This window comes from Mesoplodon mirus (genome assembly GCF_964341445.2).
Source record: "Mesoplodon mirus genome assembly, chromosome: 1".
In the NCBI taxonomy this organism is placed as follows: domain Eukaryota; kingdom Metazoa; phylum Chordata; class Mammalia; order Artiodactyla; family Ziphiidae; genus Mesoplodon; species Mesoplodon mirus.
This window is the reverse complement of record NC_138976.1, coordinates 98,515,467-98,533,011: the sequence shown is the minus strand read 5'-3', so window position 1 is coordinate 98,533,011 and position 17,545 is coordinate 98,515,467.

Here is a 17,545-nt window from a genome sequence, read left to right as displayed (position 1 = left end):
TGTAGAACCCATCATTCTCCCTTGCTCTGGGTAGGAGGTAAGCCTATGGTAGCAGAAACCCCCACATACTGGGACTTGGAATTCCACTCTGTGCTCATTTAACTCTGTGGCATGAAGTCCATGGTGAATTGCTCTTTTTTCTTCTACGATCTGTCCAACAGCTGTCATGAGTGCCTGACCCTCAGCAGTCTCACTCCTCAAGATTGATCTGCTTTTGACTGATCCGTGACTCCGGGCAGTGGCTGATATGGGCTTTTTTTTTTTTTTTTCTTTGCAGAGCATCTCGACCATTGACTTTTTTATTGGGGAAAATCCACTTTAAAAATAGCCTCATCCTTTTTCTGAAGAGGCTTTCTGGAGGGCTATGTTTCTTCTCTGGCATGAGCTGGAGACATCTGCTCCCAATAGAGTCTGTTATTCCCCTGACCTGGGCAGGGCGGCTCATACTTCCAGCTTGAGGGGTCCCTCATTCTTTAAACCTCTCTTCGTGCTCTCCTGGTTTATGCCTCCTACGGTCCTCTCTTTTGTAAGTAGGGGCAATCATCTTGCTCTGGCTCTTCCATGAGTCTTGGAGTTTTGAAGTTTGGGGCTCCTGCTGCCCTAGGTTGCTCCTTTGGCCTTCCATAAGGCCACTTGTCTCCTGGGAAGCTAACGTGTCTCTGGTGGGGACTCTCTGGGGATGGCACTGAGGCACCTGAGAAGCCAAGTTGTCTGCAGCAAGGAACCTGTGTTTGGGAAAGTCCTGAAGCTGGTTGTCTGACTGTACCTTTACTTTGGAGTTAAACTCACTAGCAACCTCCATGTTAAGGCATGGCTCACCTAGAGGTTGGAAAACAGACATTCTAGGTAGTAGGGAACTTTTACTGGCCCCTGGCACCTCTAAACTCCTCATAGGTACATTTGTGGTTTGGGATTTTGTCAACACTTTGGTTTCCAAGATAACACTAGACTGTGGTTGAAGAGCAGGAGACTCCTTGGCCTCCACAGCCTCCCTGGCCTCTTCACCTCTCAAAGATTGGGATCCTAAGTTCACCTCTATCACTGTTACCCTATGGCAGGTGTCTCCTGAGGCCTGACCACCACTCTCCTCTCTTGGCTCGTTCCTGACCATTGCTGAACTTGGACCTGGCTCTAGGCTGTCCCTCTTGACCCATTCCACAGTCTCACTCTTCCAGGTTCTGCCCACAAGGCTGAGTGTGAGGGACTGAGAAGGTGGCCTGCCCTGCTGTGCAGTCAGAGAAGCCTTTGAGGGCCCATGGTAGTCACCAGGTGGAATCGCTCCCAGGGCACTCTGGATTTCCTTACACACAGTGGAGGGGACAAGGAGAGGCCTCTTCAGGGCAGGAACGGACTCTTCTGTTCTCACCTTCTCTCCTGAATGAGCCTGAGGAGGTTTCTCCGGGAACTCAGCAAACGTGACTGTTGAGTGGGACCCAGATACACAGGTGGCTGAAGGGGACGAGGCTAACCGCAGGGTGGTGGAGGGTTGGAACTTTGTCGACTTCAAGAGATTGATGGGCTTGAGGACCTTGAGGGGTAGGGTCCACCCGTGCTTTACCCAAAACCTTGTAATATGTGCTTCCAGCACCTCTCGAGTGTCTTGAACCAGGAAGGAAACCCTACAGGAGGTGTTCCTGCAGGGTTCCCAACCCTTCAAGCAGTATCCTCCACAGGCTCCAGCAGGCACTGCTTTGCACATCTCACCAGGAGGGTCTTGCCATGAGAGCTGATGAAAGTTGCCCTTGCCAGGAAGCCTCCGCAGGCAGCTCCGCAGAGGTGAAGCCAGGTTGTGAGTCCCCTCCAGTTCTTCCAGGCAATCTCTGCAAGCTTTCAAAGATCGACTTTTCTTCCTACTCCTGCTCCTCCCCTTCAGCTCTACTTGATGCTTCCTGATGTTTCTAGGTTTCCTAGGTGGTGCTAAGAATGGATTACTCTGGAAGCAGGGGAGTAACGTGAGGAAGAGCCCCAGTCCACACAGGAAGCCAAGGATGATATCAATCACCCAGGAAGTTGGGCTGGATCTCAGCCAGATAGCAACAGTGTTTTTCAAAGAAAAGAGATTCTCCGTCTTCTGAACTGCATTGCCGCCCTCAGGCAAGAGAGCCCTGGGAGTTCACTTGATGGCAGAACCCCAGGCCTGCATCACAGAGCTGTGGCCTTGTCACAAAGGGCTCCTGAGTGTGGGGGAGGGGCACTAAGAGCAATAGGCTGAATCACTGCCCCTCCTTCCCATCCAGACCTTTATCCAGCTTTATCTGGAGAGAGCTGCGGAGAGCCACACCGGCGGACAGGTGGCGGCGCCGGGGCTGGGCGCCGGTGGGGCCGGCCAGGTGCAGGTGGAGGGGCTCGCGGGCCGCACGGACGGCCCCCGGGCCCGCGGCGGAGTCTGGGTCCGGGCCAGCCACCCCCGGAGCGTCGGGTGTGCTGCTGCTTTCCAGGGCCGCCTTCGGGCCGCATGGAGCGACCCCTCTGGCGCTTTGTGGTGGTGGTGGGGGGGGGCGGAGGAGGTGGGGCCTGCAGCGGTGCCCGGCGGGGGCGGAGCTGGCGGCCACCGCCGCGGGCGACTAAAGGAGAAGGCGGAGCCGCAGCGGGAGGCCAAAAGCCTACAGCACCCGGTATTCCCAGGCGGTCTCCCATCCAAGTACTAACCAGGCCCGACCCTGCTTAGCTTCCGAGATCAGACGAGATCAGGCGCGTTCAGGGTGGTATGGCCGTAGACGGGGGCGGGGACCGCAGGCTGCCTCTTGAGGCCCAGCTTCGCTTGTCCTTGCGCCTTACCGCCATCCCCGCGGCCAGCCCGCCCCGGCAGCGCCCCGCCGCCCGCCCAGGCAGGGCAACGGAGGCCTCGGGTACCGGGGCGTGGCGGAGGGGCCGTTTTAAATTTCTGGTACAGAAAAACAGAAAAAAACGGAGAGTATAATTAACCTCTTGAAATTGTCCTCTTGCATGGTTGCCCTCTTTAGAAGTTTTGGGTCCATTTTCGACCCCAGGATTGTTTTTCAGGGCAGGTGCCGTTTACAGGCTGCAATGAGTGTGAATATTTAGTGACCATGAGCACTGGGTTTAAAGCTGCTGTTGTGGCAAACGGCCACAAGGCGGCAGCATTTCTCCATTCCCAAATCTGGTTACTAGGGCAGCAGAGCCTTTCGGGGACCAATGCAATACAGAAGAAGGCATCACTGAAGTCTCATACAGAATACCGTGTCCTGGTGGATGGTAGAATGACCAGCAGGGTGTAGGAATTAGGAAGTACTGGATGTATATCCTCGGTGGCTTCACTGACTGTCCCGACATCGTTTACAAGGTCCCCAGCAGCCCACGGGGCTCTCGTGGTCAGGGCAATCACAGGATATGGAGCTCACCTGGGCAGGTCCCCCCTCCCCAGCAGCCCATGGTGCTCTCGTGGTCAGGCCCCTCCCAGGATACGGAGCTGCCCTGGGCCGGTACCCCGGCAGGGCTGGGCACACAGGTACCGTGCACGTAGCCCTCATTGCAGAGCAGCCCAGATCACCTGTCACTCAGAGCTGACACAGAGCACCTCAGAGCAGGACTTGAGCTAACAAACAGCAGCTCCGACAGGTCTGTGACCCTGGGCATCACTCTGTGCGGCCTCCCTCTGCCTGGTCTTCCAGAGGCTTCCACCACAGCCGGGGCACCAGGCCTCTGTCTCCACCCATCACCCCTCCTCTCCCTGACTCCTGGGTTCCTCTCATTAGGAGAGGGTCTTCTTGAAGTTGTCTCCCACTCATGGGCCAGATAAAAGGATTAGAAAACAAGCCGGAGCTGCAGCCCCTTGTCTATCCAGACTCTCAGGAGCCCACACCTGTTCCTTGGACCTGGCCGGTTCAGCGAGGTCCATTTTCTGCAATGGGAGTCCCTGAGGGGTGAGGATGGGCTGACCTGGGCAGCCTGACCCTGCCGGCCAGCCCTCCCCAGGTGTGCCTGGGTTGAGGTCCATATAAACACGGCTCCAGGCAGCAAGAGCCCCTGCAGCTGTGCCGGACGCCATATTCTCTGCCCCGTCAGCAGTCTCGGGGCTGTGCTGGTGGGAGGGAGTGAGGGGCCACGGCTCTGTGGGTGGCCCGGTGTGAGTGGGGCTCTGCTGGACTTTCTGCAGGAGTTGCCGGGCTGCCACCTGCTAAAGAAGAGGATGTGTCACCCATACCTTCCGTTGGAATTTCTCCCCGGGCAGAGGTGAGGAAGGAAAAAAGCAGTGGGGGCCGGGACAGGAGGAGTATCTCAGGCAGGGAAATGGAAAGCTTCCAGAAGAGCGCCTGGGGCCAGGACCATCCTGGCTGGCCTGCAGGCACCAAGTCAGCCTGCGTGCTGTCGCTGCTGTGGCTCCACGGCCCTTCCTCTAGGCTTTCAAGCCCTTGGACATATTCAGGTGTTTTACCTGGGAAGGGTGGGAACAGTTCAGCAGCAGCTGGCCTGGGGCTCGGCTCACCTTGACTCACAGACGCCTCGGCACGGTCCCCCAGCTTTGCAAAGACGACGTTCCTTGCGGGGGTTGGGGGGGCTGCTGGCTTCATGGGAGATGATTCCCCACCTCTGACCAACTTCAGAATTGTTTGCCGCTGGAGCCAGTGCCCTGATAGGGTTTTCCTGTGTATAACTTGTGGGTTCTGTTTTTTTTTTTTTTTTTCTTTTTTGGTTCAAGTGAGATTTTATTCCTCTTCTATGTATTTATAGATATAAGCATGGAAATAATTCATTCCTATAAATATATCTGTGTGAAGGGAAGAACTTTTTTTCCGTTTTATTTTAAAATTTTATTTATTTTTAAAAATTTTGAAATTTAAGTTTATTTTTTTATTCAGCAGGATTATTATTAGTTATCTATTTTATGCATATACATGTATACAGGACAATCCCAATCTCCCGACTCATCCCACCACCAACAACCCATGGCTTCCCCCCTCTTGGTGTCCATACGTTTGTTCTCTACCTCTGTGTCTCTATTTCTGCCCTGCAAACCGGGTCATCTGTACCATCTTTCTAGGTTCCACATATATGCATTAATATACAATATTTGTTTTTCTCCTTCTTACTTACTTCACTCTGTATGACAGTCTCTAGATCCGTCGACATCTCCACAGAAGACCCAGTTTCGTTCCTTTTTATGGCTGAGTAATATTCCGTTTTATAGATGGACCACATCATTATCCGTTCGTCTGTCTGTGGGCATTTAGGTTGCTTCCATTACCTGGCTATTGTAAATAGTGCTGCAATTAACATTGTGGTGAATGTGTCTTTTTCATTTATGGTTTTCTCTGGCTATATGCCCAGAAGTGGGATTGCTGGATCCTATGGTAATTCTATTTTTAGTTTTTTAAGGAACCTCCATGCTGTTCTCCATAGTGACTGTATCAATTTACATTCCCACCAATAGTGGAAGAAGGTTCCTTTGGTCCACACCCTCCCCAGCATTTGTTGTTTGTACATTTTCTGATGATGCCCATTCTAACAGGTGTGAGGTGATACCTCACTGTAGTTTTGATGTGCATTTCTCTAATGATGAGTGATGTTGAGCAGCTTTTCATGTGCGTCTTGGCCATCTCTGTGTCTTCTTTGAAGAAACGTCTATTTAGATCTTCTGCCCATTTTTGTATTGGGTTGTTTGTTTTTTTTTTTTTAATATTAAGCTGCATGAGCTGTTATACATATTGGAGACTAAACCTTTGTCCGTGGATTCGTTTGCAAATATTTTCTCCCATTCTGAGGGTTGCCTTTTTCCATTCCCGTTTTTTTCTTTTAACAAAGAAAGAAAGAAAGATAAAGAAGCAGAACCCTAATGTGCAGAACAAATATGCAGAACAAAATATGCCTCTTGAAAGTGTCGTTTTGAAATATGGACGTCTTTTGAATTTTTTGGTCGATATATGACCCCAGGATTTGTTTTCAGGGCAGGTGTCATTTACAGGCCTGCAATGATTTTGAATATCAACTGACATTAGCGTTGGGATTAAAGGTGCTGTTGTGTGAAACGGCCACAAGGGGGCAGCAGTTCTCCCTTACCAAATCTGGTTACTAGGGCAGCAGAGCCTCAATGGAAGTCGTGCTCTAGGTTGTAATTTAGAATGGAATGTGCCAGGAGAAGGCCCCTTAAGTTTGTCTCACTACTTCTTGTTCGTTTTTTTAATTTAATTTTTTTATTTTTTATTTTATCACAGCGTGTTTGATTACAATGTTTGGCTTGTTGCAGGTGTGCAAGATGTGGTTCTTTTACACATATACATATGTCTGTTCTTGCTGGGATCCTTTTCCCATGTACGTTATGACAGAATGTTGAGTAGTCTTCTCTTGGTATTCTGTAGGTCTTTGGTGATTATATATTTCACCTGTGTTTGTATATGTCTGTTCACCCCAATCTCGTAATGTATCCAATCCTCACACCTTTCCGTTGGTGAACCATAAGTTTGTTTAATGAATCTGGGATTGCCCTTCTCTGTGGAAATATCTTCACTGGTATCAATTTTTAGGTAACACCTATAAGTGATATCATACGATACGTGTCTTTCTCTTTCTGACTTACTACAAGTCACGTGATCACCTCTAGACTCATCTACGGTGCTGCAAATGGCATGGTGTCCTTTTCTTCCTTGGCTAATATTCTGTCTGTACATGTACCAGTTCTTCTTTGTCCCCTCATCTGTTGATGGGCTTTTTGGTTGCTTCCACGTCATGGCTATTGTAATGCTGCGGCAATGCACATTTGCCTGCCTGTGTCTTTCCAATTCTGTCTTCTTAGGTTATAGGCCCAGGAGTGGGCCTGCTGGATCATATGGTAGCGGAATGTTTACCTTGTAGAGGCACCTCCAGTCTGTTCTCATTAGTGGCTCTTACCAGGTTACGTCCCGCTTAAAGTTGAGGGTATGCGCTTCTCCACAACACCTTCAGCATTTTTTGTTTGTAGTTTTTTTGCTGATGTGTGTTCTGACTAGTGTGAGCCGATACCACTTTGTGGCTGGATTTGCATGCGTCTCATAATCCCTTGAAATTGAGCTTTCTGGCATGTCCTTCTTTTCTTCAACTGTGAGTACAGCTTACCTCTTCAAATTGTCTTCGTGAAGTGTGTGTGACATTTAGAAATATTTTGGCCATTACCTCCCTCAAGACGTTTGGAGGGCAGGTTTCATTTACAGCCCACCAGTACTGCTGCATATGAAGTGACCCTTAGCACAGGTCTTAAAGCTGCTGTTGCAGGTAATGGCCAGAGGGCGGCAGCATTTCTGCTTTTCCCAACCTGGGAACTAGGGAAACAGACCATCCGGGCAGTGGTGTTCCTCGGTTAAATATTAGAGTGGAATGTGCCCCCAAGAGCTGATGTCTCCTTAATTATGTTTGTTTTATAAATTGTATTTATATAGATTTTTTATTGGAGTCATATTCCACTGTGTACAGGGACCACTTCTTCTTTGTGCATTCCTCTGTTGATGGACATTTTCATAGCTTCCAAGTGTTGGCTATGGTAAATATTGCTGGAGTGGAGGATTGCCAGCCTGTGTTTTTTTTTTTTTTTTTTTTTTGCGGTACGTGGGCCTCTCACTGCGGTGGACCCTCCCATTGCAGAGCACAGGCTCCGGACGCGCAGGCCCAGCAGCCCTAGCTCACGGGACAAGCCGCTCCGCGGCACGTGGGATCTTCCCGACCCGGAGCATGAACGCGTGTCCCCTGCATTGGCAGGCGGGCTCTCAACCACTGCGCCACCAGTGAAGCCCAGCCTGTGTTTTTTTGATTCTCATCCCCTCAGGCGATAGGCCCAGCAGTGGGTATGCTTGATTGAATGGTAGCTCAGTATTTACCTTTACAAGGCACCTCATTTTTGTTTTCATTACTGGCTCTTACCATGTCCCACTTTGGACCAAGGGTAGGCATTTCTCTAAAACCCCTTCAGCATTTACTTTTTGCAGAATTCTTGCTGATGGCCATTCTGACTGGTGTGAGCGGATAGGTTTTTGTAATTTGGATTTGCATAGCTTTAATTATTCCTAATGTTCAGCATTTTTCCATGCCGTTTTAAATTTCTCTTTTTTTTGCCATTACACTATGCTTTTATAAAAAAAATATATATATATATATATGTATTGGGGAACATTAAATATCTTGGATGTGCTAATGAGAAAATCATTTTCTCTACATGGACTGAATTTTTACTTGGAGACATGTTTTCCTACTAAAGGGAAGACTAAAGAAGGATTTTACTGTCGACCAGGCAAGACACCTCCCCAAAGATGACAATGCCTTGGACAGTGTTGATGGCGGGCTGGGGCACCTGGAATCCTCGGCCCATACTGGCAGGTACTAACTGGAAACACACTCTTCCTGGGGGACAAGGATGGGAGGCACCTTAGGCCCAGCTGCTCATCGTCAAACCTTACACTTTTCAAACTATGTTGGTGTCTGACTTCCCTTTCCCTGACAGAACAACTCTGGCCCTTGGAGGTGGCTTTATGACTGCAGGCTGTAGAACCCATCATTCTCCCTTGCTCTGGGTAGGAGGTAAGCCTATGGTAGCAGAAACCCCCACATACTGGGACTTGGAATTCCACTCTGTGCTCATTTAACTCTGTGGCATGAAGTCCATGGTGAATTGCTCTTTTTTCTTCTACGATCTGTCCAACAGCTGTCATGAGTGCCTGACCCTCAGCAGTCTCACTCTTCAAGATTGATCTGATTTGACTGATCCGTGACTCCGGGCAGTGGCTGATATGGGCTTTTTTTTTTTTTCTTTGCAGAGCATCTCGACCATTGACTTTTTTATTGGGGAAAATCCACTTTAAAAATAGCCTCATCCTTTTTCTGAAGAGGCTTTCTGGAGGGCTATATTTCTTCTCTGGCATGAGCTGGAGACATCTGCTCCCAATAGAGTCTGTTATGCCCCTGACCTGGGCAGGGCGGCTCATACTTCCAGCTTGAGGGGTCCCTCGTTCTTTAAACCTCTCTTCGTGCTCTCCTGGTTTATGCCTCCTACGGTCCTCTCTTTTGTAAGTAGGGGCAATCATCTTGCTCTGGCTCTTCCATGAGTCTTGGAGTTTTGAAGTTTGGGGCTCCTGCTGCCCTAGGTTTCTCCTTTGGCCTTCCATAAGGCCACTTGTCTCCTGGGAAGCTAACGTGTCTCTGGTGGGGACTCTCTGGGGATGGCACTGAGGCACCTGAGAAGCCAAGTTGTCTGCAGCAAGGAACCTGTGTTTGGGAAAGTCCTGAAGCTGGTTGTCTGACTGTACCTTTACTTTGGAGTTAAACTCACTAGCAACCTCCATGTTAAGGCATGGCTCACCTAGAGGTTGGAAAACAGACATTCTAGGTAGTAGGAAACTTTTACTGGCCCCTGGCACCTCTAAACTCCTCATAGGTACATTTGTGGTTTGGGATTTTGTCAACACTTTGGTTTCCAAGATAACACTAGACTGTGGTTGAAGAGCAGGAGACTCCTTGGCCTCCACAGCCTCCCTGGCCTCTTCAACTCTCAAAGATTGGGATCCTAAGTTCACCTCTATCACTGTTACCCTATGGCAGGTGTCTCCTGAGGCCTGACCACCACTCTCCTCTCTTGGCTCGTTCCTGACCATTGCTGAACTTGGACCTGGCTCTAGGCTGTCCCTCTTGACCCATTCCACAGTCTCACTCTTCCAGGTTCTGCCCACAAGGCTGAGTGTGAGGGACTGAGAAGGTGGCCTGCCCTGCTGTGCAGTCAGAGAAGCCTTTGAGGGCCCATGGTAGTCACCAGGTGGAATCGCTCCCAGGGCACTCTGGATTTCCTTACACACAGTGGAGGGGACAAGGAGAGGCCTCTTCAGGGCAGGAACGGACTCTTCTGTTCTCACCTTCTCTCCTGAATGAGCCTGAGGAGGTTTCTCCGGGAACTCAGCAAACGTGACTGTTGAGTGGGACCCAGATACACAGGTGGCTGAAGGGGACGAGGCTAACCGCAGGGTGGTGGAGGGTTGGAACTTTGTCGACTTCAAGAGATTGATGGGCTTGAGGACCTTGAGGGGTAGGGTCCACCCGTGCTTTACCCAAAACCTTGTAATATGTGCTTCCAGCACCTCTCGAGTGTCTTGAACCAGGAAGGAAACCCTACAGGAGGTGTTCCTGCAGGGTTCCCAACCCTTCAAGCAGTATCCTCCACAGGCTCCAGCAGGCACTGCTTTGCACATCTCACCAGGAGGGTCTTGCCATGAGAGCTGATGAAAGTTGCCCTTGCCAGGAAGCCTCCCCAGGCAGCTCCGCAGAGGTGAAGACAGGTTGTGAGTCCCCTCCAGTTCTTCCAGGCAATCTCTGCAAGCTTTCAAAGATCGACTTTTCTTCCTACTCCTGCTCCTCCCCTTCAGCTCTACTTGATGCTTCCTGATGTTTCTACGTTTCCTAGGTGGTGCTAAGAATGGATTACTCTGGAAGCAGGGGAGTAACGTGAGGAAGAGCCCCAGTCCACACAGGAAGCCAAGGATGATATCAATCACCCAGGAAGTTGGGCTGGATCTCAGCCAGATAGCAACAGTGTTTTTCAAAGAAAAGAGATTCTCCATCTTCTGAACTGCATTGCCGCCCTCAGGCAACAGAGCCCTGGGAGTTCACTTGATGGCAGAACCCCAGGCCTGCATCACAGAGCTGTGGCCTTGTCACAAAGGGCTCCTGAGTGTGGGGGAGGGGCACTAAGAGCAATAGGCTGAATCACTGCCCCTCCTTCGCGTCCAGACCTTTATCCAGCTTTATCCAGAGAGAGCTGCGGAGAGCCACACTGGCGGACAGGTGGCGGCGCCGGGGCTGGGCGCCGTTGGGGCCGGCCAGGTGCAGGTGGAGGGGCTCGCGGGCCGCACGGACGGCCCCCGGGCCCGCGGCGGAGTCTGGGTCCGGGCCAGCCACCCCCGGAGCGTCGGGTGTGCTGCTGCTTTCCAGGGCCGCCTTCGGGCCGCATGGAGCGACCCCTCTGGCGCTTTGTGGTGGTGGTGGGGGGGGCGGAGGAGGTGGGGCCTGCAGCGGGGCCCGGCGGGGGGCGGAGCCGGCGGCCACCGCCGCGGGCGACTAATGGAGAAGGCAGAGCCGCAGCGGGAGGCCAAAAGCCTACAGCACCCGGTATTCCCAGGCGGTCTCCCATCCAAGTACTAACCAGGCCCGACCCTGCTTAGCTTCCGAGATCAGACGAGATCGGGCGCGTTCAGGGTGGTATGGCCGTAGACGGGGGCGGGGACCATGGGCTGCCTCTTGAGGCCCAGCTTCGCTTGTCCTTGCACCTTACTGCCATCCCCGCGGCCAGCCCGCCCCGGCAGCGCCCCGCCGCCCGCCCAGGCAGGGCAACGGAGGCCTCGGGTACTGGGGCGTGGCGGAGGGGCCGTTTTAAATTTCTGGTACAGAAAAACAGAAAAAAACGGAGAGTACAATTAACCTCTTGAAATTGTCCTCTTGCATGGTTGCCCTCTTTAGAAGTTTTGGGTCCATTTTCGACCCCAGGATTGTTTTTCAGGGCAGGTGCCGTTTACAGGCTGCAATGAGTGTGAATATTTAGTGACCATGAGCACTGGGTTTAAAGCTGCTGTTGTGGCAAACGGCCACAAGGCGGCAGCATTTCTCCATTCCCAAATCTGGTTACTAGGGCAGCAGAGCCTTTCGGGGACCAATGCAATACAGAAGAAGGCATCACTGAAGTCTCATACAGAATACCGTGTCCTGGTGGATGGTAGAATGACCAGCAGGGTGTAGGAATTAGGAACTACTGGATGTATAACCTCGGTGGCTTCACTGACTGTCCCGACATCGTTTACAAGGTCCCCAGCAGCCCACGGGCCTCTCGTGGTCAGGGCAATCCCAGGATATGGAGCTCACCTGGGCAGGCCCCCCCTCCCCAGCAGCCCATGGTGCTCTCGTGGTCAGGCCCCTCCCAGGATACGGAGCTGCCCTGGGCAGGTACCCCGGCAGGGCTGGGCACACAGGTACCGTGCACGTAGCCCTCATTGCAGAGCAGCCCAGATCACCTGTCACTCAGAGCTGACACAGAGCACCTCAGAGCAGGACTTGAGCTAACAAACAGCAGCTCCGACAGGTCTGTGACCCTGGGCATCACTCTGTGCGGCCTCCCTATGCCTGGTCTTCCAGAGGCTTCCACCGCAGCCGGGGCACCAGGCCTCTGTCTCCACCCATCACCCCTCCTCTCCCTGACTCCTGGGTTCCTCTCATTAGGAGAGGGTCTTCTTGAAGTTGTCTCCCACTCATGGGCCAGATAAAAGGATTAGAAAACAAGCCGGAGATGCAGCCCCTTGTCTATCCAGACTCTCAGGAGCCCACACCTGTTCCTTGGACCTGGCCGGTTCAGCGAGGTCCATTTTCTGCAATGGGAGTCCCTGAGGGGTGAGGATGGGCTGACCTGGGCAGCCTGACCCTGCCGGCCAGCCCTCCCCAGGTGTGCCTGGGTTGAGGTCCATATAAACACGGCTCCAGGCAGCAAGAGCCCCTGCAGCTGTGCCTGACGCCATATTCTCTGCCCCGTCAGCAGTCTTGGGGCTGTGCTGGTGGGAGGGAGTGAGGGGCCACGGCTCTGTGGGTGGCCCGGTGTGAGTGGGGCTCTGCTGGACTTTCTGCAGGAGTTGCCGGGCTGCCACCTGCTAAAGAAGAGGATGTGTCACCCATACCTTCCGTTGGAATTTCTCCCCGGGCAGAGGTGAGGAAGGAAAAAAGCAGTGGGGGCCGGGACAGGAGGAGTATCTCAGGCAGGGAAATGGAAAGCTTCCAGAAGAGCGCCCGGGGCCAGGACCATCCTGGCTGGCCTGCAGGCACCAAGTCGGCCTGCGTGCTGTCGCTGCTGTGGCTCCAAGGCCCTTCCTCTAGGCTTTCAAGTCCTTGGACATATTCAGGTGTTTTACCTGGGAAGGGTGGGAACAGTACAGCAGCAGCTAGCCGGGGGCTCGGCTCACGTTGACTCACAGACGCCTCGGCACAGTCCCCCAGCTTTGCAAAGACGACGCTCCTTGCGGGGGTTGGGGGGGCTGCTGGCTGCATGGGAGATGATTCCCCACCTCTGACCAACTTCAGAATTGTTTGCCGCTGGAGCCAGTGCCCTGATAGGGTTTTCCTGTGTATAACTGGTGGGTTCTGTTTTTTTATTTTTTCTTTTTTGGTTCAAGTGAGATTTTATTCCTCTTCTATGTATTTATACATATAAGCATGGAAACAATTCATTCCTATAAATACATCTGTGTGAAGGGAAGAACTTTTTTCCGTTTTATTTTAAAATTTTATTTATTTTTTAAAATTTTGAAATTTAAGTTTATTTTTTTATTCAGCAGGATTATTATTAGTTATCTATTTTATGCATATACATGTATACAGGACAATCCCAATCTCCCGACTCATCCCACAACCAACAACCCATGGCTTCCCCCCCCTTGGTGTCCATACGTTTGTTCTCTACCTCTGTGTCTCTATTTCTGCCCTGCAAACCGGGTCATCTGTACCATCTTTCTAGGTTCCACATATATGCATTAATATACAATATTTGTTTTTCTCCTTCTGACTTACTTCACTCTGTATGACAGTATCTAGATCCGTCGACGTCTCCACAGATGACCCAGTTTCGTTCCTTTTTATGGCTGAGTAATATTCCGTTTTATAGATGGACCACATCATTATCCGTTCGTCTGTCTGTGGGCATTTAGGTTGCTTCCATTACCTGGCTATTGTAAATAGTGCTGCAATGAACATTGTGGTGAATGTGTCTTTTTCATTTATGGTTTTCTCTGGCTATATGCCCAGAAGTGGGATTGCTGGATCCTATGGTAATTCTATTTTCAGTTTTTTAAGGAACCTCCATGCTGTTCTCCATAGTGACTGTATCAATTTACATTCCCACCAATAGTGGAAGAAGGTTCCTTTGGTCCACACCCTCCCCAGCATTTGTTGTTTGTACATTTTCTGATGATGCCCATTCTAACAGGTGTGAGGTGATACCTCACTGTAGTTTTGATGTGCATTTCTCTAATGATGAGTGATGTTGAGCAGCTTTTCATGTGCGTCTTGGCCATCTCTGTGTCTTCTTTGAAGAAACGTCTATTTAGATCTTCTGCCCATTTTTGTATTGGGTTGTTTGTTTTTTTTTAATATTAAGCTGCATGAGCTGTTATATATATTGGAGATTAAACCTTTGTCCGTGGATTCGTTTGCAAATATTTTCTCCCATTCTGAGGGTTGCCTTTTTCCATTCCCGTTTTTGTTTTAACAAAGAAAGAAAGAAAGAAAATGAAGCAGAACCCTAATGTGCAGAACAAATATGCAGAACAAAATATGCCTCTTGAAAGTGTCGTTTTGAAATATGGACGTCTTTTGAATTTTTTGGTCGATATATGACCCCAGGATTTGTTTTCAGGGCAGGTGTCATTTACAGGCCTGCAATGATTTTGAATATCAACTGACATTAGCGTTGGGATTAAAGGTGCTGTTGTGTGAAACGGCCACAAGGGGGCAGCAGTTCTCCCTTACCAAATCTGGTTACTAGGGCAGCAGAGCCTCAATGGAAGTCGTGCTCTAGGTTGTAATTTAGAATGGAATGTGCCAGGAGAAGGCCCCTTAAGTTTGTCTCACTACTTCTTGTTCGTTTTTTTAATTTAATTTTTTTATTTTTTATTTTATCACAGCGTGTTTGATTACAATGTTTGGCTTGTTGCAGGTGTGCAAGATGTGGTTCTTTTACACATATACATATGTCTGTTCTTGCTGGGATCCTTTTCCCATGTACGTTATGACAGAATGTTGAGTAGTCTTCTCTTGGTATTCTGTAGGTCTTTGGTGATTATATATTTCACCTGTGTTTGTATATGTCTGTTCACCCCAATCTCGTAATGTATCCAATCCTCACACCTTTCCGTTGGTGAACCATAAGTTTGTTTAATGAATCTGGGATTGCCCTTCTCTGTGGAAATATCTTCACTGGTATCAATTTTTAGGTAACACCTATAAGTGATATCATACGATACGTGTCTTTCTCTTTCTGACTTACTACAAGTCACGTGATCACCTCTAGACTCATCTCCGGTGCTGCAAATGGCATTGTGTCCTTTTCTTCCTTGGCTAATATTCTGTCTGTACATGTACCAGTTCTTCTTTGTCCCCTCATCTGTTGATGGGCTTTTTGGTTGCTTCCACGTCATGGCTATTGTAATGCTGCGGCAATGCACATTTGCCTGCCTGTGTCTTTCCAATTCTGTCTTCTTAGGTTATAGGCCCAGGAGTGGGCCTGCTGGATCATATGGTAGCGGAATGTTTACCTTGTAGAGGCACCTCCAGTCTGTTCTCATTAGTGGCTCTTACCAGGTTACGTCCCGCTTAAAGTTGAGGGTATGCGCTTCTCCACAACACCTTCAGCATTTTTTGTTTGTAGTTTTTTTGCTGATGTGTGTTCTGACTAGTGTGAGCCGATACCACTTTGTGGCTGGATTTGCATGCGTCTCATAATCCCTTGAAATTGAGCTTTCTGGCATGTCCTTCTTTTCTTCAACTGTGAGTACAGCTTACCTCTTCAAATTGTCTTCGTGAAGTGTGTGTGACATTTAGAAATATTTTGGCCATTACTTCCCTCAAGACGTTTGGAGGGCAGGTTTCATTTACAGCCCACCAGTACTGCTGCATATGAAGTGACCCTTAGCACAGGTCTTAAAGCTGCTGTTGCAGGTAATGGCCAGAGGGCGGCAGCATTTCTGCTTTTCCCAACCTGGGAACTAGGGAAACAGACCATCCGGGCAGTGGTGTTCCTCGGTTAAATATTAGAGTGGAATGTGCCCCCAAGAGCTGATGTCTCCTTAATTATGTTTGTTTTATAAATTGTATTTATATAGATTTTTTATTGGAGTCATATTCCACTGTGTACAGGGACCACTTCTTCTTTGTGCATTCCTCTGTTGATGGACATTTTCATAGCTTCCAAGTGTTGGCTATGGTAAATATTGCTGGAGTGGAGGATTGCCAGCCTGTGTTTTTTTTTTTTTTTTTTTTTTTGCGGTACGTGGGCCTCTCACTGCGGTGGACCCTCCCATTGCAGAGCACAGGCTCCGGACGCGCAGGCCCAGCAGCCCTAGCTCACGGGACAAGCCGCTCCGCGGCACGTGGGATCTTCCCGACCCGGAGCATGAACGCGTGTCCCCTGCATTGGCAGGCGGGCTCTCAACCACTGCGCCACCAGTGAAGCCCAGCCTGTGTTTTTTTGATTCTCATCCCCTCAGGCGATAGGCCCAGCAGTGGGTATGCTTGATTGAATGGTAGCTCAGTATTTACCTTTACAAGGCACCTCATTTTTGTTTTCATTACTGGCTCTTACCATGTCCCACTTTGGACCAAGGGTAGGCATTTCTCTAAAACCCCTTCAGCATTTACTTTTTGCAGAATTCTTGCTGATGGCCATTCTGACTGGTGTGAGCGGATAGGTTTTTGTAATTTGGATTTGCATAGCTTTAATTATTCCTAATGTTCAGCATTTTTCCATGCCGTTTTAAATTTCTCTTTTTTTTGCCATTACACTATGCTTTTATAAAAAAAAATATATATATATATATATATATGTATTGGGGAACATTAAATATCTTGGATGTGCTAATGAGAAAATCATTTTCTCTACATGGACTGAATTTTTACTTGGAGACATGTTTTCCTACTAAAGGGAAGACTAAAGAAGGATTTTACTGTCGACCAGGCAAGACACCTCCCCAAAGATGACAATGCCTTGGACAGTGTTGATGGCGGGCTGGGGCACCTGGAATCCTCGGCCCATACTGGCAGGTACTAACTGGAACCACACTCTTCCTGGGGGACAAGGATGGGAGGCACCTTAGGCCCAGCTGCTCATCGTCAAACCTTACACTTTTCAAACTATGTTGGTGTCTGACTTCCCTTTCCCTGACAGAACAACTCTGGCCCTTGGAGGTGGCTTTATGACTGCAGGCTGTAGAACCCATCATTCTCCCTTGCTCTGGGTAGGAGGTAAGCCTATGGTAGCAGAAACCCCCACATACTGGGACTTGGAATTCCACTCTGTGCTCATTTAACTCTGTGGCATGAAGTCCATGGTGAATTGCTCTTTTTTCTTCTACGATCTGTCCAACAGCTGTCATGAGTGCCTGACCCTCAGCAGTCTCACTCTTCAAGATTGATCTGATTTGACTGATCCGTGACTCCGGGCAGTGGCTGATATGGGCTTTTTTTTTTTTTCTTTGCAGAGCATCTCGACCATTGACTTTTTTATTGGGGAAAATCCACTTTAAAAATAGCCTCATCCTTTTTCTGAAGAGGCTTTCTGGAGGGCTATATTTCTTCTCTGGCATGAGCTGGAGACATCTGCTCCCAATAGAGTCTGTTATGCCCCTGACCTGGGCAGGGCGGCTCATACTTCCAGCTTGAGGGGTCCCTCGTTCTTTAAACCTCTCTTCGTGCTCTCCTGGTTTATGCCTCCTACGGTCCTCTCTTTTGTATGTAGGGGCAATCATCTTGCTCTGGCTCTTCCATGAGTCTTGGAGTTTTGAAGTTTGGGGCTCCTGCTGCCCTAGGTTGCTCCTTTGGCCTTCCATAA